General features: G+C 44.8%; 1 long non-coding RNA gene across 3 annotated transcripts in view; it reads left to right on the top strand.

Moving 5' to 3' along the window:
- Positions 1-24,979, top strand: part of LOC144696369 (uncharacterized) — a 49,144-nt gene extending 24,165 nt beyond the window's left edge. For 2 of the 3 annotated variants that reach the window (XR_013580160.1, XR_013580158.1), the window contains one exon: positions 24,835-24,979. This is a non-coding gene — a long non-coding RNA (uncharacterized LOC144696369). Of the gene's footprint in view, positions 1-14,004; positions 14,175-24,834 lie in introns of those variants that run through there. The other variant, XR_013580159.1, reaches the window with a different exon arrangement.
- Positions 24,980-27,404: the final 2,425 nt, after the last annotated feature.

Raw genomic sequence — 27,404 nt, 5'->3', positions numbered from 1 at the left:
CTGCAATGGGGTGGGCGAAGTCTCGGGCAGCCTTTCTTTATTCTTTCATAGGATGTGGACATCGCTGGCAAAGCCAGCATTTGTTGCCCATCCCTAATTGCCCTTCAGCTTGCTAGGCCATTCAGAGGGCATTTAAGAGTCAACCACATTGTTGTGGGTCTGGAGTCACATCAAGGCCAGACCGGGTAAGGTCGGCAGATTTCCTTCCCTAAAGTACATGAGTGAACCAAATGGGTTTTTACAACAATCCTTGCCCACAGGGCCACTTCCTGTCCAGCCGCAGTTGAAACTAGCAGGAGGTGGTCAGGGGCCAAGGGCAGTGTTGGGGAAGCCAAGTAGTTAGCTTGCTCTGGCCTCATGTGGGAAAGGTGGGGTGGGTGCCTCCTTTTTGGGACCCCTTCCTCAATCAGATACGCCCCTCCCCCCTCCCCCAGCCATACACACACACATCCCACTTTTGGACTCCCATACTTAACTCCATCCTGGTTCCTGGCACTTAGACTCTGAGGACTATCTATAATAACAGCAGTGGCCACCACTCCTTACTTTGCTGGGACTACAGAGCTGCCAGCCAATCAGATTGGCCAAAAGCTCTCTGAGGAGGGACTTACTCTTGAAAAAGAGGCAGAAGTCCCTCCTCCAGCCAATTAACACTATGGAGTGTTAAATGGATGTGGGGCTGCCAACATCAGTGGAGATCTGTTCCCCACTGACCTTTTTAGTGGCCGGGGTGGAAAAACCTGCTCCTGGAACCCTCCCCCTAAACCTGTTTGTTTATCTGTCTTAGGGTGCTCCTTAAATCCTACTTCTTTTGACCAACCTTTTGGCCATCGGCCCTAATATCTCCTTATGTATTTCCTTGGTGTAAAATTTTATTTGATAACATTCCTGTGAAGCATCTTGGGGCATTTTCCTACATTAAAGCCATTATATGATGCAAGTTAACATTAATGTATTTAGACTGAATATTGGAAATTCAGAAAATATTTTCTGTATGTAATGGGGAAGTTAGCATAATCTTATACTTACATATCCTTGCTCTCATCTCCTCCGACTTTGCATGGCCTCCCATAGCCTTCAGCTCTCCAACTGAGGACTTTTGTGCTCTCTCCTTCTCGTCATCCCACCATAGGTGCCAGGGCTTTCAACTGACACAGCTCTACTCTCCGGAACACTTTGCCTCTCTTTCTGCCTCCCCTCTTCTCTCTCCACTGTTGAAAACCTTCTCAAAGCCTATCTTGTCAACCAAGTTTTTGGTTCTTGCACTCAGGCTATGGCTTAGCATCTGGTCCTTTCTTAATGTTATCTAAATATTTTTCTCTCTCTCTCTCTCTCTCTCTTTCCAAGGTCTCTTGGGACATTTCTAAATTAAGTGCAAGCTGTTCCTTTGCACAGCTCTCACTGTGGAATGGCAAAGGGCTATGTAGGGATTGAAACACAAGCACAAGGATTTTAAATTGGAGATGCTAGAGTGCCAACCTATGCCAGTGAGGCCAAATGCGATGACGAAGTATATCAGTATGGAACAGGATATTTGCAGCAGAGTTTTGGACAAGTTGAAGTTTCTGGAACATGGGAGGCCAGAAAGGAGAATGTTGACATTTGAAATTGTCAACTCTGGGGGTGATAAAGGCATGACTAAGAGTTTCAGCAGCTGAAAGGCTGGGGCAGAGATAGGCAATATCATTGATGTGGAAGTTATTTTATTTTTGTGGTGATGAAGTTAGGAATCTAAAACGTACCTCAGATTCGAACATAATATTTATCATTACAACAGCCTGACTCCGAGTCAGACAGAGATCACAAGGAGAATGGAACTGAGGACAAGGAAAAATGGAATTTATGATCAAGAAGCAATTTGAGAACATTAACAAAAATGTTGCTAATTCCAAATCAATGGAGATATATAAAAGTTGCTGGTGCCTAACTAACAAATTGAAATTTCTTGAGGACAGACAAGAATTGCTGGATTGTGGAAATACTTTGGATGTTTCTGTATCATGACTTTCAGAAGATATGTCCGAAAACATGCTTATTTGTGGCAAAAGTAACAGTTGATGGGAAATATCAATTTGGACTTACCTGAAGCCCAGGAGACATCTGCAAAGTCGATAAACAATAGGAAACAAAATTCGCGGTGATTCTAATTATCCAGCTCAAACCATCAGAGGTTCAGTGTTTGATTTTATTTTTTCCAATAGCTTTTTGATAATTAGTAATGTTCTTCGTAAGTCAGAAGTTATTTAATATATTTTCCAGATGATACAAGATTGTGTGTTAAAGCAGGATAGTCAGATAAAAATCAAATTCAAGGATATCGACTTAGCAACTGAGCATAAGAATCACAAATGGGACCTAACATTGAGAAATGTAAGTTGACGATAGCAAGCTGTAAGTAACCATTAGATTAAAAGTGAAAGCCTTTTTGTTACATTAAGTGAATCAGGAAAAATATTGTGTTAATTGACCAGTCAAATATTAGAATGTCACTGAACCCAAAAAAAAAGATACTGTTGCTCTAAAAGATACTAATGAGACAATGATGATTGTGTACACTGTGGGGTGAATTTTACTGCCCCCCACTGGCGTATTTAAAGGTTGGGGGGGGGCTCGCAAAATAAAGCAGGTGGCCAGCCCGCCATCTTCCCACCCACCCCAAAACTGCACCCCATATTACAAGGAGTGGGTTAGGCGTTAGGCAGACCACCCGCCTGCCCTTAAGGCCAATTAATTGCCACTTCAAGGCCTCAATCTGCTTCCACTGCAATTTATCGGTCCGCAGGGGGAAGGCGAGGGCAAGGTGAACAGTTTGGCAGCTTTGACCATGCAGGCTGCTGTCAGGCAGGAAGAGGGTCCTCCTTTGAGGGGTCCCCAGTGCCCATTAGGGGTTACCACCCCTGCCCCGCCCAAGGTCACACCATCCCCATCACTATTCCCTGGCCTTCCTAACCTGACCTCCCAGCCCCCTCCCACACGCCCCTCGCTGGGGTCTCCCTGCTGGGCCCACTTAAAATCCCCGCACTTACCTCAAGTCCAGGAGACATTTTCTATTCTTCTTCAGGACCACTTGTAGTCCCAGCAGCAGCCACAATTCTGACATTGTTGAGACTACACGGTTACCAGCCAATCTGATCGCTGGTAGGTCGCTAGGGCAGGACTTCATCCCTGATTGGGCCTAAAGTCCTCCTCTTACACAAGCTTTTCACGCTGTATCATCACAAACCTGCCTCATTAATCATGCATTCCCGGGAAACACGCGTTTCACTGGTGGGCAGCCTCCGATTCGCCCGCCACACCATCACCTCGCTGCTTCCTCATGCTGGGCACCATATTTAAAGTGTAGCCACACACACACACCTCTCAGTGCTTCCAGCCCAGGACTGCTGCACAGAAGACATGGCCCCTAAAGACAAGAAGACTGCAATCCCCCGATTAAGTGATGCATTCCTGTAATGCATTTTGGATGTTGTGGAGGCCTGCCGTGATGTCCTCTACCCACGCTCTGGCCACAGGAGGGGCAGCAACATCACCAATCTGGCTTGGAAGGCAGTGACAACAGTGGTCAGTGCCAAGGCCCTGCAAAAGAGGACAGCCACCCCGTGCCAAAAGAGGATGAAAGATCTCCCCTGCTCCGCCAGGGTAAGTCACTCTTCTCATCACTCTCAACTCACACACTCACAAACCCATCACACGTTCACAGGGAACTCACTCACTGCCAGTTCAAGGGACATCACCATTCACTCTCTCACATTCACCACCATTGTCCTCATCCCATCCATGGGACCGCTCACCACCCACACTTGCCAGGCATCCTTATCATCTGGTGTGGCCAACATCCTGCTTACACTCTCTCCATCTGTATTCATGCAGGACAAGCTGACACACAACCAAAGGGAGAGGTTGCAGACTGGTGGAGGAATGCCCGACATCAAAGTCCTTACAGGCTTTGAAAACAGAGCCATCCAGCTGGCTGGAGAAGGTCTGGACCATTCCTGTGCTGACCGTGAGGTTGGCGCTGTTCTGCCAAGTGAGGGTCCAGCAGTGCAACATCCATCAGACAACCATGCTGTGAGTGATGTGTCCTGTCTCACAGGCCACTGCCATGCACTAATTTTCTCTCCTTGTTTTCGCAGGCACATCTGGGAAACAGCCGAGGGGGTCCACGACCCAGGTCCTCGACTCAAGCTCCAGAGACACCTCGGAAGAGGAATCTGCTGAAACCCCAATTGAAGTCCCATCACAGCGTTCACACACACCCTCCACCAGCGCAGAGACATACACCTCAGTGGGATCTTGTTCTAGAGCAGCTTCTTGGTCACAATCTGGTGAGCACATCACACTGTCTGATCCACAGCAGGCAGTGGCAGGGACTTCCCAGGTCCCCAGCACTTGGAGGACTGCTGGAGAGCAGAAATCTGCTGAGTGTGAGTCAGAACCTCTGGACTCAGTCATGTCACAGTTGCTGGAGCTGCAAAGGCAAGTTAGGGAACATCAGGAAGGGATGTTTGCTGCACTGCTCAGATTCCAAAGCATGATGGAGGAGTCCGTCTGCCTTCACTCTGAAGTGATAGCACCGGCATTGCAATGCACCAAGGTCAACACTGGTATGATGGCGGCCGCATTAGAGACCTTGGTCCAGGACATCGGTCCTGCACTGCATGCAGGCTGAACTCCATCGCTGACGCCATAGTTGGCCTCCAACAGTGTCAACGTGAGAGGAGTGCAGGGCAGCTCAATCTCACTCAAGCTTCTCCTTCCCCACAAGGAGTCATCCAGGGGCCCTCGGGCACCCATTGGGAGGAGGATCAGCAGGTGCTCACCCTGGGGCCATCCACCCAGGTGACTCCAGGAGCATCCAGCCCACCCAAATCCCCTCTCCCTGTGACCCCAGAAGCTCCAGCTCCACAGGCCAAGGAGGGTGCCACTGCCACATAGCAGGACCCTGAAAGCAGGCCAGAGCCCTCCAGGTCTTGGCCCTCCAGAGGACACCCACCAAGGTCATCACAGACAGGGCGTCACAGTCAGCAGGCTGCCTCCACCTCTGCTGTGGATGTTGGGGGAGCACCAAGATGTAGTAGCAGGGTTAGGAAGGTTAAGAAGATGTAGTTGCACAACCTGGGCAGAGGTGTTAATCACTTGTACATAATGTTCACTATTGTAAATAAACTCCCAGGAATGTTTCCTTGCCTATGGCTCCTTATTATGAAGAGCAATGTTCATGTCACTCAGATGTGAAACCTTGGTTCCTGCAGTCCAGGGCCTCTTCCCTGTGCAGTGTGCAGCCTTCTGACCAAAATGATTGTCCAGCCTCACACTCATTGGACACATGACTGATGCCTGCAGCTCAATGGTGCTTGTCATTGCTGCCAGAATGTAGTGAGCAGACATCACCAGAGTTCCATCATTCTCTCTGTGTGCTCTCAGCGCCTTTAAGGTGGGGCTGGCCCCCATCTCTTCAGCATCTGTGACCAGTGATGTTGTGCTCCTGAAGGGGTCAGGTGCTGAAGGCTGACAAAGGATCAGGTGCATTTAGAGTTTTATGGCTGCATCTCCATGATATGACCCTGATCACAGAGCGCAAGCGAACTGCTCTCAGCCAGACAGGAGTCAGTCATTCACAGAGGCTATGTGATGATCTATGGAGTGTCCTCGCTGCATGTCATCATCATCCTCCTGTGATCAAGCAACTATTAGAGCTTTCACTGCATCTCCCTGACAGGAGCATTATCACAGAGGGTATTCGTGCTGCCATAAGCCAGACTAGAGTCAAACATTCACAGATGTAACGTGAGGACCTGTGGTGCCTCCTCACTGCATGTCATCATCATCCTCCATAAATCTATCAGCTACGAGGGCCTCCCGAGTGTGCCTGCCTCGTCCGGCCAGTGCGAGGGCCTTCTTTGCTGGTATCCTTGCCTTCAATATCCTCCTCACCCTCATCCCTGTCGGCGTCTTCCTCATTGGAGGAGACATGCAGCTCCTCCATCTCCTCCTCAGCCAGCTCCTCTCTCCGTTGGAGTGCCAGGCTGTAAAGGACGTAGCAGATGACGATGCGTGACACCCTCTGTGGACTGTATTGCCGGGCTCCACCAGACCAATCCAGGCACCGGAACCTCATTTTCAACATCCCGATGGTCTGCTCCACCAAGTTACAAGTTGCAGGTTGAACTGCAGTCTGAGTCCGCCGCACGGGTGTTATCAACCACGCTCTCTGCGGGTAGCCCTTGACCCTGAGGAGCCATCCCTGCAGGCTCAGTGAACCCTGGAAAGCATCAAGGATCTGAGACCTGCTAAGGATGTAGGAGTCATAGACACTCCCTGGGAACCGTGTGCACACCTGCAGGATGGGTTTGTGGTGGTCGCAGACCAGCTGCACATTCAGCGAGTGGAAACCCTCACGGTTGACTCAGTTGACCACTTGCTGCCATGGAGATCTGAGCACCCTGTGAGGGCAGCCAATGGCATCCTGCACCTGTGGGAAACCTGAGATCTGGGCAAATCCCAGCGCTCTTGCATCTCGGCTTTCCTGGCAAAATGCACAAAGTTGTGTGCCTTCACAAAGATGGTGTCTGTGACCTTATGGATGCATTTGTGTGTGGAGGCTTGTGATATCCCACAGAGGCTACCTGTGAAGCCCTGCAAGGAGCCACGACATAAAAATTGAGCACTATGGCCACTGATAATGGATGATTTCCATGTCCCCGTGGCACCAAATCCTGCAGCAGGTGGCAGATGTGACTGACCAGTTCCCTAGATATGCACAATCTTCAGGACACTTGATCAGGTTCTTCAGGTTCTCGATTGTCTGTATCTTTAGACCCTGGGTCTAGCTAGTGCCAACCAGCGATGGCTCGTTGTGGCTCTTCAGCAGTGTGTGCACGAGCCCCAGCCGCCCCTTCTTCCTGAGGGTGCTGCTTCTCCCTCTGCCCAGCCAGGCACCTCTGTCACTCTCTTTTCCTCTGTCTTCGTTCTCTGTAAGCCATGAGACATACAGCTAGGTCACCAGGCTCCACATTCCTGATGTTGTACTCCTGCAAGATGAAAGAGAGAGACACTTGGGTTAGCTTGGGTGTACTAAAAGCCTCTCTTGGTTAAGCCTGAAGGCTCCTTACCACATCCCAGAGAGTACTGGCCACCACTTGGATGGCCAGAGTTTAGTGCACTGCATGGCTGCCTGAAACCCCACCCACCCCTGCCCCACTAAACCTGACCAATTGGCAGCAGCTTCGCCAACTGGCCTGCGTGCAGTCCGCTCAGCTCAGGCACAGGTATAGGCATTCTCCTAACCTGCACTGCAAGGCTGCACTGTTAGCTTGAACCATGGGGGACTCTGGTCCAAACCGGGATGATGACATTGCAAGGGGCTGTGAGCCCCTCCACCAGTGACTGCTCCATGGCCAGCTTTCGCAAGGAGATTGTACAACTTGCCATCATCAAATTGTCCTACAGTCCACTAAAATGCTCATTAGTTTGCAGTCTGTGTCCAAGCGATGTAGAACTCTGGAGCACTTGGTGGCACTTTCAGGCTTCTGCATTGATTGAGTGGGCAGAAAAGCTAGAGGCCTGACTCCAAGAATGTCAATGTGGCTGCACCTGAACTGTCTCAGCTGCAGAGGAATGGTCACTTTATACAGCTTCCCTCCCCCCATGCCCCCCCTAACATGTTAGGCCTTATCTAGAGTACTGCATCCAGTTCTGGGTGCCATACTTAAGGAAGGATGTGAAAGCATTGGAGAGTGTACAGAGGAGATTCACAAGAATGGTTCCAGGGATAAACAACTGTAGCTATGAGAGTAGATTGGAGAAGTTGGGTCTGTTTTCCTTGGAGAAAAGAAAGCTGAGAGGAGACTTGATAGAGATATTCAATAACCTGAGGGGTATGGACAGGGTAAATAGTAAGAAACTGTTCCCACTCAAGAGTACACCAGGAACCAGAGGGCACAGATTCAAAATAAATCCTTTGGCAATAAATTTGGCACAAAACAACATAATTCAACACTTCCCAATTTTCTTTTGAGCTCTCAGTCTCTCTTATACATCCGCTAGCTAAGGATGCAAACAGTGGGAACTCTTCATTAAAAATAGCCTTTCTCTCTCTGTTATTATGGTTCTGTCTTCTCTTTTACTTCTATACCTCTCCTCATTAACATCTTTCCTCTCATCCTTCTTCAGTACTGTTTCTCTATCTCCTCCTTCAGTGTCTCCGTCTCTCATCCTTTTTTTTTTTGCAATTTGTCTATTTCTCTTCCTTTTCTTTCTCTTTTTCTGCTCTTTTATTTTCAGTCTACTTCAGGTAATATTGCAGCTTCCGAGCGAGAAGCAGAATGGGGAAGATATGAGAGCCAGAGGTGTCTTAATCATCCAGTGAATGGTTTACAAAAAACACTTTGAGAGACAGCAAAACATTAAAAAAAGGAGGACAGTAACTCTTATTAAGAGCTCCGCAGAGCGATTTTAAGCAGAGTGTGGAGAAGGAATTTTCTTTAAAAAGGATTCTTTTAAAATAGTTTGGGAAGAAGATTCTTTTTAAAATGCTTGGGCAAGTGATAAGCTGACTGTTCTCTCTTGATTCATTTGCAATCATGTGAAAGGGACTTTGAGCATCTTCAGTAGTAAATGACATTCGTAGAGTTCATTATAATGCCGGGTATTAAATGACTCATTGCAGCAATAATTGCTATTAGCCATTACTGGAGATTAAATGTACTTAAAATACAGGTGATTGGGAACGTTAATCAGTTTATGTGTGCCACTCTCCAGCAGTTAATAGCCTGGCTTTTTATCACAAAGTAAATTTCCGTAGTTTTATAATAGAAATAGAAATACTCTTTTTGATATATATTAATGACCTAGACTTGGCTGCACATGATGCAAAAGCGTAGCAACCAGTGAGGAGGTTAGTAGCACACTTTAGCAGCATATAGATAACAGAATGGACAGGATATGACATGAAATTTAATACAGAGAAGTGTGAAGTGATGCATTTTGGAAAGAAAAATGAGAAGCAATATAAACTAAATGGTACAATTTTAAATAGTGTGCAGGAATAGAGACAGCTATACACGAATCTTGAAGGTGACAGAACAAGGCTGATGAGGCTGTTTTGTTCTTTAAAAAGTATATGGGATCCTTGACTTTATAAAAACACGTATAGAATACTAAAGCAAGAAAGCTATATAGTGTTTTTTAGAAGCCACTGCTTAGGCCTCAGCCAAGGTTTTGTGCCCAATGTTGGTACCCCACTTTAGGAAGGGTGTCAAGGCTTTGGAGAAGTGCAGAGGAGATTGATTATACCAGAGATGAGGCATTTCAGTTAAGTGGAGAGAAAAAAGAGACGTGTCTAAGCTTTTCGTCTTGCACTCATCAGGACACTTGCAAGAATTCCAATACCAGGGGAAAACAACAATTTATACTGTATGAGTGCTGATTGGTAGGCAAGTGGCATTGCCATGGAGAATGCACCAGTGATGGTGACTGACAGTTAACCGCTAAGCATTGTTTGAAATTTAAACCAAACAGCTGGACTCTGATTGGTCAATGCATTGCCCTGAGGAATGAGTCAGCGAATGGCTATCACTTATTTTGTTTAGCTGAAACAGGCGCAATGTGTGTACATGTTCTTTCTGTCTGCAAAGAACAGGACCCTGTGTATTAATATATGTAGCTTCCAGTACATGCAAATGTGCCACACTGCGAGCTCAACTGACAAACTTAAATTGGTTGTCAGCGTAATTCTTAGCACATTGAGGGCTATTTAGCAAATGTTGTCCAATCGCAGAATCACATCTGATGTTGGACACTGTGTTTTGAGTTTTGCAGGCACAGGTTGGTTGGGTACAGCCTGTATCCTGCCCATTGCAAACAGAGGCTGGGACATGCTGTTTGATACAATCTGTTAGTCTTTGGGACGTACGGCCTACATACCTAGCATCACACTGGCACTGAAATTCATATATGGCATTCCTCGTATGTGGGATAGGCAGAACATCTTTTTGACTTGACGGCAGCATCCTCTTAGGGGTGAATACCACTCATGTTGCTACTGCATAGTAGCTGCGTAAAACAGCTAGCTTCATCTGTTGCTCAGATTTTTGAGATACCTTGCCCTTCCAGGGTAATCTGAGGTAGACTGGGCACTTTTCAAGGCCGAAAGTGACATCCTTAGGCCCGTTCATGAGTTTGCGTGATATACAGCGTGAAATGATCTGATCAAGGTAGCCATTATCCTGCAGGATGCCTTTGATGTGGCCTATTTCAGCATCAAGCTTGCATGGTGAGCAGATGGTTTAGGCCCTGTTTACAAGGTCGCCAATAAGTCCTATCTTATAGCGTGTGGAACTGTAAGAATTCCAATGCATATACTGAACAGTGAAGTTAGGCTTGTGGTAGAACTGTGGTAGAGAATCCCCTGGCAGATTTCTCAACTAGTATGTCAAGAAAGGGGAGTTCATTTAACTGCTCCATTTCAAAGGTGAATTTGAGCACAGGATGGAGCCCATCAAGGCATGTAAGGAAATTGTTACATGCAGCTGCGGATTTAAATATAGCAAACGTATCATCCATGTATCAGAAATATATGAGGGGTAGGAGGTTAGGTGTCGTTCCATCGAACACACGTTTCTCATGGAACCCAATAAAGATGCTTGCAAGAGCTGAGCCTAGAGGTGATCCCATGGCAATACCATCTATTTGGGCATACATGGTGTCATTAAAACAGAACTCAACTACGCAAGTTGCCGAATTCATAAGTTCAATGAATATTGATTCACGCAATGGTGACGGGTCTAGATCTCCATGATAAAGTGCTGCAGTGCAAATATCCATGGCTTACTTAAGTCAAACACTGGTGAATAGACTAGCAATGTCAAATGAGCACACTGGCACAGTATTGCTATCAATATGCAAGTCCTGTATGACCTTTGCAAATATGAAGGAATCCTTCACGGTGTATGTGGAAAACTTGGTCAAAACTGGTTGTAACAATTCGCCCAACCATTTGGCCAATTCATGTTGTGCAGGTCATAGGTAAGATGGATCGTGGAGGCACATCACCGTTGTGTGTCTTGGGCAGCCCATTCATACACGGATGTAGTGAACCGTGAGGATGAACCCAATTATATATATCACATGGTAGTTCATCACAACAAGTGTTTTTTTAGCTTACTTTCAAGCAAGACTGTCTGGCCATATTGAGCAGCAGGTTCAATGGATACCAATTTGGACCTTTCATTAAGAATGGTGCGCATTTTGTTGATATAGTCACGATTGTTAAGGATGACTATTCCCGTCCCTTTGTCAGGTTTACTGATGTTTATGTCTGGGTTGGTCTGAAGGCCTCGCAACACTGTAAGACATTCGCGTTGCATGTGAAAGTCAGACAGATCGCTCGGAACCCCGCAATACATTTGCACTAAATCAGCTACGAGCACTTTCAAGGATTCAGCGTCTTCAGTGGACATTGGTTCATGGAGGGTAGAGGAGCTCGAACTCAGCAAATACCCCTTCCCATTTGATTTGGCACACCAAAATTGAAACCATGCGCAAGAACAAACTCCTTGCTTTCTGAGAGTACATGGTCAGAGATATTTGTTACGTGTTTAGTGGCGTCATTAATTGCACTGCCAAACCACTTCCGCCGAAGTGAGTTTATGGTGTGGACGTGTTTCAAACCATTTATGGAGTGGTCATCTATTGAAGCAATATAGTGGCATAAACGGATCAAATCGAAAAATGAAAGAAATTCGAGCGCCTCAGACCAAGCGTAGTGCCTTACTCAGGCGTTCTGATGAGTGCAAGATGAAAAGCTTAGACGTGTCTCTTTTTTCAGCAATACTCAGATTCTGTACCACCAAATGACTGAGTGGAGAGACTGGAGAAGCTTGGATTGTTCTTCTGAAAACTGAGAAGGTTAAGAGGATATTTAATAGAAGTGTTAACTTCAAAGTTATGATGTTTGAAAGAGTAAATAAGCACCAACTGTTTCCATTAGCAGGCGGTTTGGTAACCAGAGGAGAAATGTTTAAGTAATTAGCAAAAGAACCAGTAGGGAGATGAGGAGAAATATTTTTTATTCAGATGCTTATGTTGAAGGGTAGTGAAACAGATTCAATAGTAACTTTCAAGAGGGAAGTGGATATACACTTATAAAGCAAAAATATGCATGGATATTTAGAAAGAGCAGAGGAGTGGGATTAGCTCAATAAGTTTACTAAAGAGCTGGCACAGGCATAATACAATGAATATCCTGCTTCTGTTTTGCTTGATCCTGTGATTCTAAATATCTTTGTAATAGGAAAAATACCGAAATAGATACTATGGGATCTTCACCTCTCAACATTTCGGATGCCAAACCTCCATTCCTCCAGCCAGCTGCAATTGTTTAGGTTTTCCATGTCTTTGTATCTAAGGACATTCTAATGTCCTATTTCTTGTGTCCATTTCAAACCTTGTAAGCATGCCTGGGTGGAATTTGCATTCGAGGATTGTATGATTTCCAATGTAACACCTCCATTCAAAAAGAGAGAAAAGAAGCTGTGTGCTATTGGGAGTTGTTTATAGAGTTCCAAACAGTGGGCAGGAGATAGGTGAGAAAATTTGTTGGCAAATTTCAAAGGTAGATAACAAAAATCGAGTAGTAATATTAGAAAGCTTTAATTACCTTAACATAAGACTGGGGGAAAGAAAACAAAATGCAAAGGCTAGGGAAGAAGAGAAACTTCTGATATATGTACAGGAGAAATTTCTCAATCAATGGGTGAGATTTCCTAGCCCCACCCGCCAGGAGGATCTTCCAGTCCTGCAGAAGTTGATGGACTTCTGGCTGTGTCAGCCACGGCGGCACCCGCCACATCGGGTCAGAAAATCCTGGCCAGTTTGTCTCCAGTCCTACAAGGAAGGAAGCAGTGTTGGATCTGATTCTGGGAAATGATGTAGAGTAAGTTGCGGTTGGAGATCAACTAGTTAACAGTGATCACAACATAATTCAGTTTAGAACAATTATACAAAGAGACCAAAAAATATTGAAGGTAAAAATGCTCAACTGTGGAAAAGTTCATTTCAGTGATTTAAGAAGGGACCTAGTGCAGGTAGATTGGAAAAGGTGATTTCAGAGGAAAACAGTGAAGGAGCGATGGAAGGCATTCAGCGAAGAGGTAGTTCAGGTACAGACGAGGCATATTAATTTGAAGGGAAAAGGTAGAGCATCCAAAGCTAGTGCACCCCAGATGACAAAGGGAATAAAATTTAAAATAAAACAGAATAAGGATTGGTAGTTTGTAAGCTTCTAGAGGTTAGAATACAGAATAAAAGTAATACCTATTGAGAACAAGATGGGTTAATTAGGGACAGTTAGCACAGTTTTGTAAAAAAAAAAGTTGTATTCACAAATTTAATCATGTTCTTTGAGGATATAATGGAGTGCATTGATAAAGGACATGCAGTCAATGTTGTTTATTATAGATTTTCTGTAAAGGAGGCTTGCTGATTAAAAATGAGTAAACATAGCTATTTCTGGTCAAAATGGAAATAATTGGATAATTTCCCCTATTAAACACTGCTGTAAGTGACTGGGATTGATTTTACACACACAAGTTATATTATGTAACTAACTTCGGTTCAAACATGGACAAAAGAGCTAAACTCCAAAGGTGAGGTTTAGAGTAACTGCCCTTGACATCAAGGCAGCATTTGGCCAAGTGGCATCAAGGAGCCCTAGCAAAACTGGAGTCAATGGGAATCAGGAAAACTCTCTGCTGCTTGGAGTCATACCTAGCACCAAGGAAGATGGCTGTGGTTGTTGGAGGTCAAACAGCTCAGTTGCAGGACATCGCTGCAGGAGTTCCTGAGGAGAACCGTGAAAATCTATAATATACAACATTGACTGCATTTCCTTTATCAATGCACTCCATTGTATCCTCAAAGAACATGATTAAATTTGTGAACAAACTGTGCTAACTGTCCCTAATTAACCCATCTTGTTCTCAATGAGTATTACTTTTATTCTAGGCCCAACCACCTTCAGCTGCTTCATCAATGACCTTCCCTCCATCATAAGGTCAGAAGTGGCGATATTCACTGAGGATTACACAATGTTCAGCACTATTCGCGACTCCTCAGATACTGAAGCAGTCTGTGTCCATATGCAGCAAGACATGGACAACATTCAGGATTGGGCTGGCAAGTGGCAAGTAACATGAATACCACACAAGTGCCAGGCAATAATTGTCTCCTACAAGAGAGAATCTAACCATTACCCCTTGACCAAAAACTGAACTGAAAAAGCCATATAAATACTGTGGCTACAAGAGCAGGTTGGAGGCTGGGAATTCTGCAGCAAGTGACTCACCTCCTGACTCCCCAAAGCCTGCCCACCACCTACAAGGCACAAGTCAGGAGAGTGATGGATTACTCTCAACTTGCCTGGATGAGTGCAGCTCCAACAACACTCAGAAGCTTGACATCATCCAAGACAAAGCAGTCCACTTGATTGGCACCCTATTCACCACCTTCAACATTCAATCCCTCCGCCACCAACGCACAGTGGCAGCAGCATGTACCATCTACGAAATGCAATGCTCCTTAGACCACACCTTCCAACTCCATGACCTCTACCATCTAAAAGAACAAGGGCAGCTGATGCAGGGGAACATCACCACCTGGAAGTTCCCCTCGAAGCCACACACCATCTTGATTTGGAACTGCATCACCATTCCTTCAGTGTTGCTGGGTCCTGGGACCCCCTCCCTAACAGCACTCTGGATGTACCTACACTCACATGGACTGCAACAGTTCAAGAAGGCAGTTCACCACCACCTTCTCAAGGGCAGTTGCAGAGTTGGTCAATAAATGCTGGCCCAGCTAGTGACGCCCATATGCTGTGAAATAGTAAATAAAAAACCCTCCATTGTTGAAAAATGACCCTTCTTTGATCGGGTTCGGGAGAAGATGCTGCAGTTTCAGTCATGAATTCTGTTTGCTGCAGCTTTGTTTTCTATGCTGTTTCTTTGATAATTGTAAAATAGGCTTTTGTACGACCGGCCATAGTATCTGCCCCACCTTCAACTCATTAGATGGCACAGTGCTGTCAATGTTTCCAGTACTTTCCAGTACTTCTTCTAAACCATCCTGTCTGTGGGTTAATAGGCTGCCACATCTGCTGACACACGAGGCAGAGTTTTCCCAGAATTGCACCAAGTGCAGTCGTGGGCAGGTAAAATGGAGTCCCACCCACCGACGAAAATGACGGGTTTTCAGGCCGTATCTTCCCGAGCCCACCTCATTATTTATTCATTCCCAGGAAATACGCAGTATCCATGGCGGACGGGCTCTCATTCACCTTCCCGCCATCATCCCACTGTAGCATCACACCGGCCGCCATCTTTAAAAGGCAGCCACCAGCAAAGCACTCATCACCACCAGCTCACCACTGCTGCCTGGGAGACATGGCCAGTAAAGGAAAAAAGACTGCAGCCCCCCTCCCCGCTTCAACGACGGGACCCTCGAGTGACTGCTGGATGGGGGTGGGGCCCCGCTTTCCGATCCCCCTTTTTTCCAATAATTTATATATATTTTTCTTTTCCCACCTATTTTCATTATTTTTAAATGTATTTCCATCCATTGTTTTATCTCTACCTTTTAGCCTATTTCGATCCCTTCCCCCCACCCCACCCCACTAGGGCTATCTGTACCTTACTCGTCCTGCTTTCTATCCTTAATGTCCCCATTAGCACATTTCTTAGCTAATATCACCACCGTCAACACCTCTTTGTCCTTTTGTCTATGACATCTTTTGGCTATCTCCACCTATCACTGGCCCTCTATCCAGCTCTAGCTGTCCCACCCCTCCTTAAACCAGTTTATATTTCACCTCTTTTCTATTTTTCCTTAGTTCTGATGAAGAGTCATTCGGACTCGAAACGTTAACTGTGCTCCTATCCGCAGATGTTGTCAGACCTGCTGAGTTTTTCCCAGGTATTTTTGTTTTTACTTTGTTAGCTCTTGACTTTGAAAGGCTGACCACCCTTTCAATAAAAACATGCAAAAGGTATTGATACACCCAATAGGCAATCCTGTCAGAATCCAGTTTCAAGGTTGTGTATAGAAGAATAGCAGTTTTTGAGCTCTAAGCATGTTGGTGTATGATCAATTTACAGTGGGTTAATTGTAATATGCCAGCTTTCCTTGTAGTTAATTGATCTGGAATTGATTGTTGCTCTGTTTATACTGTATACTATGTACTATTTTGCTCCATATGATTTCAGATAATGTATTGCAATGTTCATCATGAATTTTCATAAACTGTTTTACTGGCAGAAGTTTTTTTTAAAAGATTACAAAAGTGTTATTTCTCTATTTGATTTTTGACTGCAGGGGTAAATTGAGTGACCTGATTCTCTGGAAGATTCACTGGGGATTTAAAGGGCTATACACGCTCAGTCATTCAGCAAAGTAGCAGCCTTAGCCTCTCTCCATTGATCAGCAATTGAAGACAAAAACTTAGAGGGCTGTGGTCAGAAGCTGGTGGTAAAGGAATTTTCTATTAAGTGGAGTGCAATGCTGTCAGACCACTGTGTGGATTTGCTATAGTTTTGGTACCTTTCTCTTTAGTTATAACACCCATATATTTAATATCAAATTAATGGGTAGTTTTTGACTTTGTGAGATAATGTAAAACAAGAAATAGCAAATCAACAGCTGACTTTACATCTCTCCTGATTTTTACTTCCATTAGAGTCAATGCAAATAAAATAAAATGGGACATAAAATAGGCTGACAAGTCACATGTTGGAAGATCCTTATTTTGAATTCAGCTACAAAATCCAAACAAGTTATGTATTACAAAAGAAAGATGTACATGTCATAGATGATAGGTTAAACTTACAAAGAGGAGAATATTCTCTACCTGACAATTTTTATATTGAGATTATTGTTTATTATATTATTATATTATATTGAAATTATTCTGAATTATTTGATATGTTGACAATATTAGAAAGGAGAGAGATGAAAGTAGAACCACTTAATTGACAGAATACAATAGAAAATCACACAGTAGGCAATTCTTGCATATTTATATCTACTGCTGGGATTATTAAAAATATTATTTGATATTACTCTCATGCATATTAGAAAAGACTTTATATGTATGATTATACTGATATTTATTTCTGACAGTCAGCAATTGCTTTTGATATTAACATGCTCAAGAGCAGACTTCGATACTGGGGTGCTGTTATTCTTGCCCTTAGCAAGAACAGTGGGGGGTTTCTACCACAAGGAACTATGGATATTCAGTAATTGACTGTATTCAGGACAGATATCGATAGATTTTTGGATACTTAGTGAACCAAGGAATATGGGAACATTGCAAGAAGGTGAAGGTAATGTAGAAGATCAGCCTTGATCTTAATGAATGGCAAAGCAGGCTCAGAGAGCTGAATGGCCTACCCCTGCTCTTACTTCTTATGACTTTATCAGCTTCTGAGATTCAGTAAGGTATGCCCTTGGTGTTGAGTTGTCCTGTTGATTTATGTTTCCGATTATAAAGTAGTTTAGCTCTTTCACTTCTTTTCAGATCAATTGTTTTCTAGTCTTCTGCAGTTCTTAATGCTTTTGGATATATATTTACTTTTAAAATTATATCTCATGCTTTTCGATGGCCCTTGGAAGTTTAAAGGGGTGATTTTTTCCCGATACTTTAGGCATTAAAAAGCTGCTGTGGTGACCAGGGTGGGATCTTAAGCTGAAATGCCAATTTAGTCCAAGGTGCCATCTTGGTGAAGGAGTTGAAGTTACCTGGAGTCTGTTAAACAGCTGATTGTCACTTAAAATGTCTGCAAACACTCATTACAGAGATTTTGCAGCATTTTCGTGGCTAGCGCTTCAACTAGTGCCCTGTTTCAGAGTAAGCATGGCATTGGTGTTGATTTTCAGCAATACTTAAAGGGATGCTAAACAAAAATAAAAATACCTGGAAAAACTCAGCAGGTCTGGCAGCATCTGCAGAGAGGAACACAGTTAACGTTTCGAATCTGTATGACTCTTCAACAAAACTAAGTAAAAATAGAAGAGAGGTGAAATATAAGCTGGTTTAAGAGGGGGTGGGACAAGTAAAGCTGGATAGAGGGCCAGTGATAGGGCACACTGACCTCTACCTCGCAGAGGCTGAGCGTCAACTCACAGACACTTCCTCCTTCCTCCCCCTGGACCATGACCCCACCACTGAACAACAAGCCATAGCTTCCTTCCTTCCATAGCTTCCAACCTGATAGTCTCCCAACCTCGGACGGCCTGCTTCTACCTCCTACCCAAAATCCACAAACAGGACTGTCCCGGCAGACCAATCGTGTCAGCCTCTTCCTGCCCCACGGAACTCATTTCTTGCTATCTTGACTCCATTCTCTCTCCCCTTGTCCAGTCCCTTCCCACCTACATCCGTGATTCCTCTGACACCCTACGTCATATCAACAATTTCCAGTTCCCTGGCCCCAACCGCCTCCTCTTTACCATGGACGTCCAATCCCTCTACACCTCCATCCCCCACTGGGATGGTCTGATGGCTCTCCGCTTCTTCCTCGAACAGAGGCCCGAACAATCCCCATCCACCACTACTCTCCTCCGTCTGGCTGAACTTGTTCTCACACTGAACAATTTCTCCTTAAACTCCTCTCACTTCCTCCAAATAAAAGGTGTGGCTATGGGTACCCGCATGGGCCCCAGCTATGCCTGTCTCTTTATGGGGTATGTGGAACATTCCTTGTTCCAGTCCTACTCTGGCCCCCTCCCACAACTCTTTCTCCAGTACATCGATGATTACTTCGGTGCTGCTTCATGCTCTTGTCTGGACCTGGTAAAATTTATTAAATTTGCTTCCAATTTCCATCCCTCCATCATTTTCACATGGTTCATCTCTGACACTTCCCTTCCCTTCCTTGACCTCTCTGTCTCAATTTCTGGTGATAGACTGTCCACCAATATCCATTACAAGCCTACCGACTCCCACAGCTACCTTGACTACAGCTCCTCACACCCCGCTTCCTGTAAGGACTCCATCCCATTCTCTCAGTTCCTTCGCCTCTGTCGCATCTGTTCTGATGATTCTACCTTCAAAAACAGTTCCTCTGACATGTCCTCCTTCTTCCTTATCCGAGGTTTTCCACCCACGGTGGTTGACACGGCCCTCAACCATGTCCGGCCCATCTCCTGCCCATCCGCCCTCACGCCTTCCTCTCCCTCCCAGAAACATGATAGGATCCCCCTTGTCCTCACTTATCATTCTACCAGCCTCCACATTCAAAGGATCATCCTCCGCCATTTCCACCAACTCCAGCATGATGCCACCACCAAACACATCTTCCCTTCACCCCTCCTGGCGGCATTCCGCAGGGATCATTCCCTCCGAGACACCCTGGTCCACTCCTCCATCACCCCCTACCCCTCAACCCCCTCCCACGGCACCCTCCCATGCAACCACAGAAGGTGCAACACCTGCCCCTTTACTTCCCCTCTCCTCACCGTCCAAGGGCCCAAACACTTTTTTCAAGTGAAGCAGCATTTCACTTGCACTTCCCTCAATTTAGTCTACTGCATTCGCTGCTCCCAATGCGGTTTCCTCTACATTGGAGAGACCAAACACAGACTGGGTGACCGCTTTGCAGAACACCTTCAGTCTGTCTGCAAGCATTACCCAGACCTCCCTGTCGCTTGCCATTTCAGCACTCCACCCTGCTCTCTTGCCCACATGTCTGTCCTTGGCCTGCTGCATTGTTCCAGTGAAGCTCAACGCAAACTGGAGGAACAGCACGTCATCTTCCGACTAGGCACTTTACAGCCTTCCGGACTGAATATTGAGTTCAACAATTTTAGATAATGAGCTCTCTCCTCCATCCCCACCCCCTTTCCAACCCCGCCCCCCTTTTTTTCCCAATAATTTATACAGATTTTTCTTTTCCCGACTATTTCCATTAATTTTAAATGTATTTCCATCCGTTGTTTTATCTCTACCTTTTAGCCTTTTTCGATTCCTTCACCCCACCCCACCCCCACTATCTGTACCTTGCTTGTCCTGCTTTCTACCCTTAATTAGCACATTCCTTAGATAATATCACCACCTCCAACACCTCTTTGTTCTTTTGTCTATGACATCTTTTGGCTATCTCCACCTATCACTGGCCCTCTATCCAGCTCTACTTGTCCCATCCCCCTTAGACCAGCTTATATTTCACCTCTCTTCTATTTTTACTTAGATCTGTTGAAGAGTCATACGGACTCGAAACGTTAACTGTGTTCCTCTCCGCAGATGCTGCCAGACCTGCTGAGTTTTTCCAGGTATTTTTATTTTTGTTTTGGATTTCCAGCATCCGCAGTTTTTTGCTTTTATCTTAAAGGGATGCTCACCATCTCATGTTCGTTGTTGCTGGAACTGTGAAGAGGACGACTGGAACACATCACAAAACTTTCTGGAGCACTTTGCAAGATTTCCTCAACACGCAAGAGTATTTATTATGGAAATTCACTTGAGCACTTCACCTAAAAAGAGTAAGTGCTGTGCTAATCCTTATTGGGCACCTTCTAGTAGTTACTAGGAAGAAGCAAATGCTTGATCATGCGAATTTTAGAAATTAACAGCACGGAAAGAAGTTATTCAGCCCATCATGTCCACACTGGTCGACAAGTAGCCATCCAGCCTAATCCCACTTTCCAGCTCTTGGTCTGTAGCCTTGTAGATTACAGCACTTCTGTTGCACATCCAGGCACTTTTTCAATCTTATGTGGGTTTCTGCCCCTACCACCTTTCAGGCAGTGAGTTCCAGATCCCCACCACCCTCTGGGTAGAAAACATTCTCCTCAAATTCCCTCTAAATTTCCCACCTCTTTACCTAAATTAATAAACCCCCCCTGGTTATGGACCCCACAATCAAGGGGATAGGGCCTACCAATCTCCTCTATCTAGGCCCGTTTGTAATTTTATACACTTCAATTAGATCTCCCTTCAATCCCTCCAATTCCAAAGAAAACAATCCTTGCGGAGAACTAAAATTCTCCAGCCCAGGCAACATCCTTGTAAATATTTTCTGTACCCACTTAGGCGCAATCACTTTCCTATAATGTAGTGATTAGAACTGCATACAGTTACTCCAGCTGTGGTTTAATTCGTGTTTTATACAGTTCCAGCATTACCTCCCCACTCTTATATTCTGTGCCTTGTTTAATAAAGGCAATTATCCTGTGTGCCTTCTTGACCACCTTATCTCCTGTCCAGCCACCTTCGGTGATCTGTGGACATCCACTCCAAAGACCCCTGTGTTCCTCTACACTTCACAGTACCCTACCATTTAGTGTGTATTCCCTTACCTTGTGTTACTACTTCATCAGTTTCTTGTTCCTCTTGCCCCTCAGGCTCCCATGGCGGAAGTTCTTGGGTTTCTGAATGGATAGATACACAACAGCCGTGTTGTTGTAAGGGAATGGGACAGAGAGCAAAATGTGTATGCTTACATCACCTGCAGCTAGTAGATCGAAAGAGACTGTGGGATGATGGTCAAGTTGGATGTGAGAGGTGGTTTAAATCTAATCATACTGTTATCCTTGTTAGGGGGTTTCGTTTGATCTGGATGAGGAATGGGAGGATGACATGAGGCCTAGCTGGAACAGAGCAGCACTAGCTGCTGCAGGACAGAGGGACAGGAGGGTGAGAGGGTATCCATGCCCTGCACCCTTGCCCCACATCCCACCGCACATGCACCACACACATACACTCACAGGTACCTACTCCTCTGGACCTCCTCTACTGGGACCTGCAGTGCTGTAACCATGAACCTGTATGCCCCATCCATCATTCCCTGAGACATCCTGCAATGTCCCACTGTGTACCACCTACAGCACTCCACACTTTGTGGAAGTGATTGTTCCACAAAAATTGCATCAAATCAGCACTTGAATGCTAAACCTGCAGGTTTCTGGTTTATCACCTCCAGGCAATTATAGTAATCATCAATTAGGACCAAAATTCAGACTTTCAAACAGGCTAGTGATGTTTGTGTTGCACTCATTACCTCCACTGCTGAAAGTGGGTGGAGCTAATGTTTTCACCTTGTTTGCCTGTAAACTAATGGACAGACTTCAACAAAACTTGATGCTCAGACAAGGTTTGGTCCAAGGAAGAACTGATTAGTTCTTGATGAAGATGCAGATCTGGATCCTGCTATTTTTAAAGGATCCATTAACACTGGGAGATAGGGTGAATTTACTTTTTTTTAGAATGTTGTGGGTTGTTTTATTTAGAATGGCATTGATTGTTTTAAAATGCTTTGGATTGTCTCAGCTTCTGTGGTGGAATTTGTCAATTTGAGCAGATTTTTTAGAGCAGGTTATTAGATGTGCAATGGCCTGAAGCCTTCTTAATGAGGTGGAGGGTCTTAATAACAAGATTTTTCTTCAGCTTTGTGGTTACACAGCATCAAACAGGTAGGGAAAAGCCTCTCAAAAATGCTGCATAATTATAATGTTGAGCTAACACCATATGGCAGAGGTATTCACTCTACTGAATGTCCTTTTCACTTGCTTAGAGCCTGTTTTCACCTTTTAACCAAAATACCTGTCATAATGTTGCGGTAGCAAAGAATTAAAGGCCTGAATTTTGCACTCGTCGGGCGCGCGCAATCGGCAGGTCCAGGAGTAGATGGGAAATGGGCCCCCCAACCACGATTTCACACTGGCTGGCCAATTACCGGCCAGCCAGCATGAAACGCACCCTGAGAAAGGCTTAGCACTGCTGGTGGTGGCGGGAAGAGGGTGTGGCGCTGATGTCACCGCGGGTGCTGGTGAGCACTTCCACTGAGCTCCCTGAAGACAGGCAACTGCTTCAGGGAGCTGCAGACCTCCAAATAATAAAAGAAAGCACAAAAAAGCGACAAAAAATGGCCACATAGCACAATCACGCACCTGAAAGCATACCTCATAAAAATGCTGCCCCCAGATATTTCTTTTTATCCTATATCCTAATGGAGACTTCACCCCTCCCTTGGATGAGGTTTCATCAAAAATGTAAAGGCCGCCTGGCCGATTGGCACGCCCGCCAACCGTAAGGTTGGACAGGCCTCGAGAAATCACTTACAATTGTGTCATTAATGAGCTTAATTACTCACTTAATTGTCAGCAGGTCCTCTTCTGACTGCTGCATGTGCCCGCCAAGCAAAATGTCACGTGAATGCGCGATGACATTGGGACGGTTGCCCGACATCATCTTGTGTGATTTTACACCCGTTCGGGCCAGGCGCACGCCTGCCCACGGAATGTAAAATCCTGCTCCATGGCCTAGAAATTGTTTCATGAACTGGGAAAGCTCCCTACAGAATGTGTAGGTGAGAGGCACACCCAATATTAGGCCTCAAGGCCTCACCAGCAAAGAGGATTTCAATCTCGAGCTGCTGCACTTCCACTAGTGACCTCAGGTAGGTCCTGGGAGAGCTCAGAAAGTGGTCAGAAGGGAAGGTGCAATTGGAAGAGGAGAGGGAGTGAACTGAAGTATTGTGTGGGAGCCTACAATTCTCTTAAGCACTGCAGTGGATCTGGGGAGCGGATACCTGCAGCTCCTGGCTTCACATTCAGAGAAGCACTTTTTTTTTAAAACACACTCTTTTGATGCTTAGCTGCAATGATCCCTTGAAAAAAGGAATGGTTAGGCAGCAGGTAAATCACAATTTTCCTGAACACAGCAGGCTTGACATAGCCTGTGCCCAGGACCCAATTTTGTATAGGTAACAGGTGTTATCTGCATTCCTCTTTGCATATGGAAAGAGCTTAACACCTTGCATGGCATGAGCCCTGGACACCTCATCTGCCTTCAACAGTATGGCAGGTGGTGTACTTCTGGGCGTAATGAATATACACCCTACCCGACACATTAGATGTTTAGGCATCTGCCTTGCGCCTGAAAATCACACTGAATTTCTCGGCCTATGTTCTTTTCTCTTCTTTGGTATTAACCAATACCTAGAATTCCACCTCATTGAAACAAATAGGGTGGAATTTTCAATTCTGGAGACTATGGCCGGAATTCTATGCTCCCCCACCAGCAGGTTTTTAGGTGTGAGGGGTGCGTGAAATTGAAGGAACAGGATTCTTCCCAGGTTCCTGCCCACCCCGCCCACGCGGCGATTTTACTCTGGGGTGGGCAAGGCCAAAATTCAATGGGCCTGGATCTCGGGTGGGTATGGGGTGCAGAGGGTGCCTCCACCAGAAACTCCCTCCTGACTTGGGGGCACCCCGCCTCCTCAAGGCCCGGTGGCCTCTGGACCTCCCTCTTCTTCCCCCACCCCTCCACCTCGCCAGGCCTCTCCCCTGATTCTGCCCATAATCTTCCAAGTCTGCCTTTAATTTTCTCCCCTTTTCATCTTCCAGTTATATTATTTGTAGCTCATTTTCACTTTTTATAGTGGCTAATTAAATAATTTTAGCACACTTATTTGCCTTAATTTAGGACAAATTGTTATTTTACATTTGGCGGAGGGAACTTAGTTACCACCAGGAATCTATTTAAAATACTATTATACCTAACAGTCTGAAAACAAGACTTAAAATTCTCTAGCATTTGATAAACAGGACTAAAGTGTCCAATCAATGTATAGATACTGAATTTTAAAAGTTCTGTAATTGACAATGGGGACTAGTAGGCCAAAACCTTAAGGATTTTCATTCATCTGTTCACTTGTTTGTTCCAAGCTGAGAAGCCTGTTACTGAAGAGAGTTCAATAACCAGCAGATGACACATTTCTTTACCCACTATATTATGCTGTCAATATTGGCTTGTAATGATTTGGTCCACTTGTCTTTCAGATGGGGAGATGATCAGCTGTAGAAAATGATGTAAATATGAAAGAGAACAATATTGCCTTTGACAACATCCAACAGCTCATTGTTGAAGATGAGGAGCAAGACTACACAAAGCATATTTCCCTGAGTGATCACTGTATTGTTGCAATAAAATGTATATCCATTTTTAACAATCTGATGTTTGTGTCCTCTGTATAACTCATGCATAAGAGTTGAACCAATCACCAGCTCTAATACAGTAATCGAGCTTTCATATCATTAATTGCCATTGAGGGTTTGATCACATCTGACAAAGGTTGTCCTCATTAAAGGATGCTTCTTGCACATTCAGTTGTTCCTGCTATAATATTACTTGGGCAGCCAAAGCAACTGCCATAGATTTGGTGCTTTTTTGGTGCAATTCGTCTTTGACATTTTAACAAGTTTTTATGAACTTCTGTTTTATTCGTTACTGGTTACTGTGAGACACAGCCCATGCGACAGCTCAGCTTTTTGACCTTCATTTAAGAAGCATTTCGATGATATTAATGTGACAGACTATTCCCCAGATTAGAATTTCTTCAACTGGGATTTCTCTGACCTTCACCTACAGATATGAGCTGTATTACTTGCTTTAGGCTGGTTGTTTTGGTTATACTATCTACTGAGTCACCTCATAATTGTTTTTAAATCACTGGGACAGCAACATTTCTACTTTCCATAAATCATGTATTCATTCATTCTCAATATTTATTCTTAATGATTATGCCTCTGGGAAACACCATAAGATAGCTTTCTGTTATAAAGGCAACATATAAAAGCATGTTTTTGGTTATTTCTGCATCTTTATGCTACATTTATTTATTACATTCAAATTTTTAATCCTCGTTTTGTCTGATTTCAACATCTTAAGATTGTCATTGCTCATTCACAGTGACAAAAACTTATTGTGACTTTATTCAATCAAATTCTCTTATTCTTACAAGATTGTAATTGGCACTTTGAGGATTGTATTCTGCGGCACTGTCAAACCTAAAAAAAATAGGAACCTTACACATTCATGGCCTTTGGCAATTACAAGTTAGTGCTGCTCAGAGCTTTACTTTGCATAAACAACACACCCTTGGTGTTTATTTACACATCCGTTTGATTACAGATATAAAAGTTGCTATGGTAACTAGTCTTAGTTGAATTAAAATGCACAATGGTTTTTCAGTTACCTTGATGGAGTCTGATGGCTCCAAATCTCTCTCAGACACTGAAGCTGTCTTCAGAGTGCAGCTGCATACTTTAGGATCCTCACTCACACAATACTATTGGTACAAAACAGCAAGCGGACAACGGTGCTGCAGCTATAGTGCAGCCACTGCTGCTGGCATCAATCAACAGTAGAGTTATAGAATAATTTATCTTAATAATCCATCTGAATGGTGGTGGACAATTAAAAAACTCACTGGAGGAGGAGGCTCCACAAATGTCCCCATCCTCAATGATGGGGGAGCCCAGTATGTCAGTGCAAAAGATAAGGCTGAAGCATTCACAACAATCTTCAGCCAGAAATGCGGAGTGGATGATCCATCGTGGCCTCCCTTGAGGTCCCCAGCATCACAGATGCCAGTCTTCAGCCAAATTGATTCACTCCACATGATGGCAAGAAACGGCTGAAGGCACTGGATACTGCAAAGGCTATGGACCCTAACAATATTCCAGCAATAGTACTGAAGACTTGTGCTCCAGAGCTTACTGCGCCCCTAGCTAAGCTGTTCCTGTACAGCAACAACACTGGCGTCTACCCAGCAATGTAAAAATTGCCCAGGTATGTCCTGTACACAAAAATCAGGGCAGATCCAACCCAACCAATTACCGCCCCATCAGTCTACTCTCGTTCATCAATAAAGTGATGGGGTTATCAACAGTGCTATCAAGCGGCATTTGCTTCACAATAACCTGCTCACTGATGCTCAGTTTGGATTCCGCCAGGGTGACTCAGCTTCTGACCTCATTACAGCCTTGGTTCAAACATGGACAAAAGAGCTGAACTCCAGAGGTGAGATGAGAGAGACTGCCCTTGACATCAAGGCTGCGTTTTACCAAGAGTGGCATCAAGGAGCCCTAGCAAAACTGGAGACAATGGGTATCAGGGGAAAACACTCCGCTGGTTGGATTCATACCTAGCACAAAGGAAGATGGTTGTGGTTGCTGGAGATCAATCATCTCATTTCCAGGGAATCACTGCAGGAGTTTCTCAGGGTAGTGTCCTCAGCCCATCCATCTTCAGCTGCTTCATCAATGATCTTCCTTCCATCATAAGGTCAGAAATGGGGATGTTCACTGATGATTGCACAATGTTCAGCACCATTCACAACTCCTCAGATACTGAAAGAGTCCATGTTCAAATGAAGCAAGACCTGGACAGTATCCAGGATTGGTTTGACAAGTGGCAAGTAACAATCGCGCCACAAAAGTGTCAGGCAATGACCATCTCCAACAAGAGAGAATCTAACCATTGCCTCTTGACACTCAATGGCATTACCATCACTGAATCCCCCACTATCAACATCCTGGGGGGTTACCATTGATCAGATACTGAATTG

Source organism: Cetorhinus maximus, chromosome 22 (assembly GCF_964194155.1).
Source record: "Cetorhinus maximus chromosome 22, sCetMax3.hap1.1, whole genome shotgun sequence".
Classification (NCBI taxonomy): domain Eukaryota; kingdom Metazoa; phylum Chordata; class Chondrichthyes; order Lamniformes; family Cetorhinidae; genus Cetorhinus; species Cetorhinus maximus.
The sequence above is the reverse complement of the archived record's forward strand: the minus strand, read 5'-3'. Positions and strand labels throughout refer to the sequence as shown.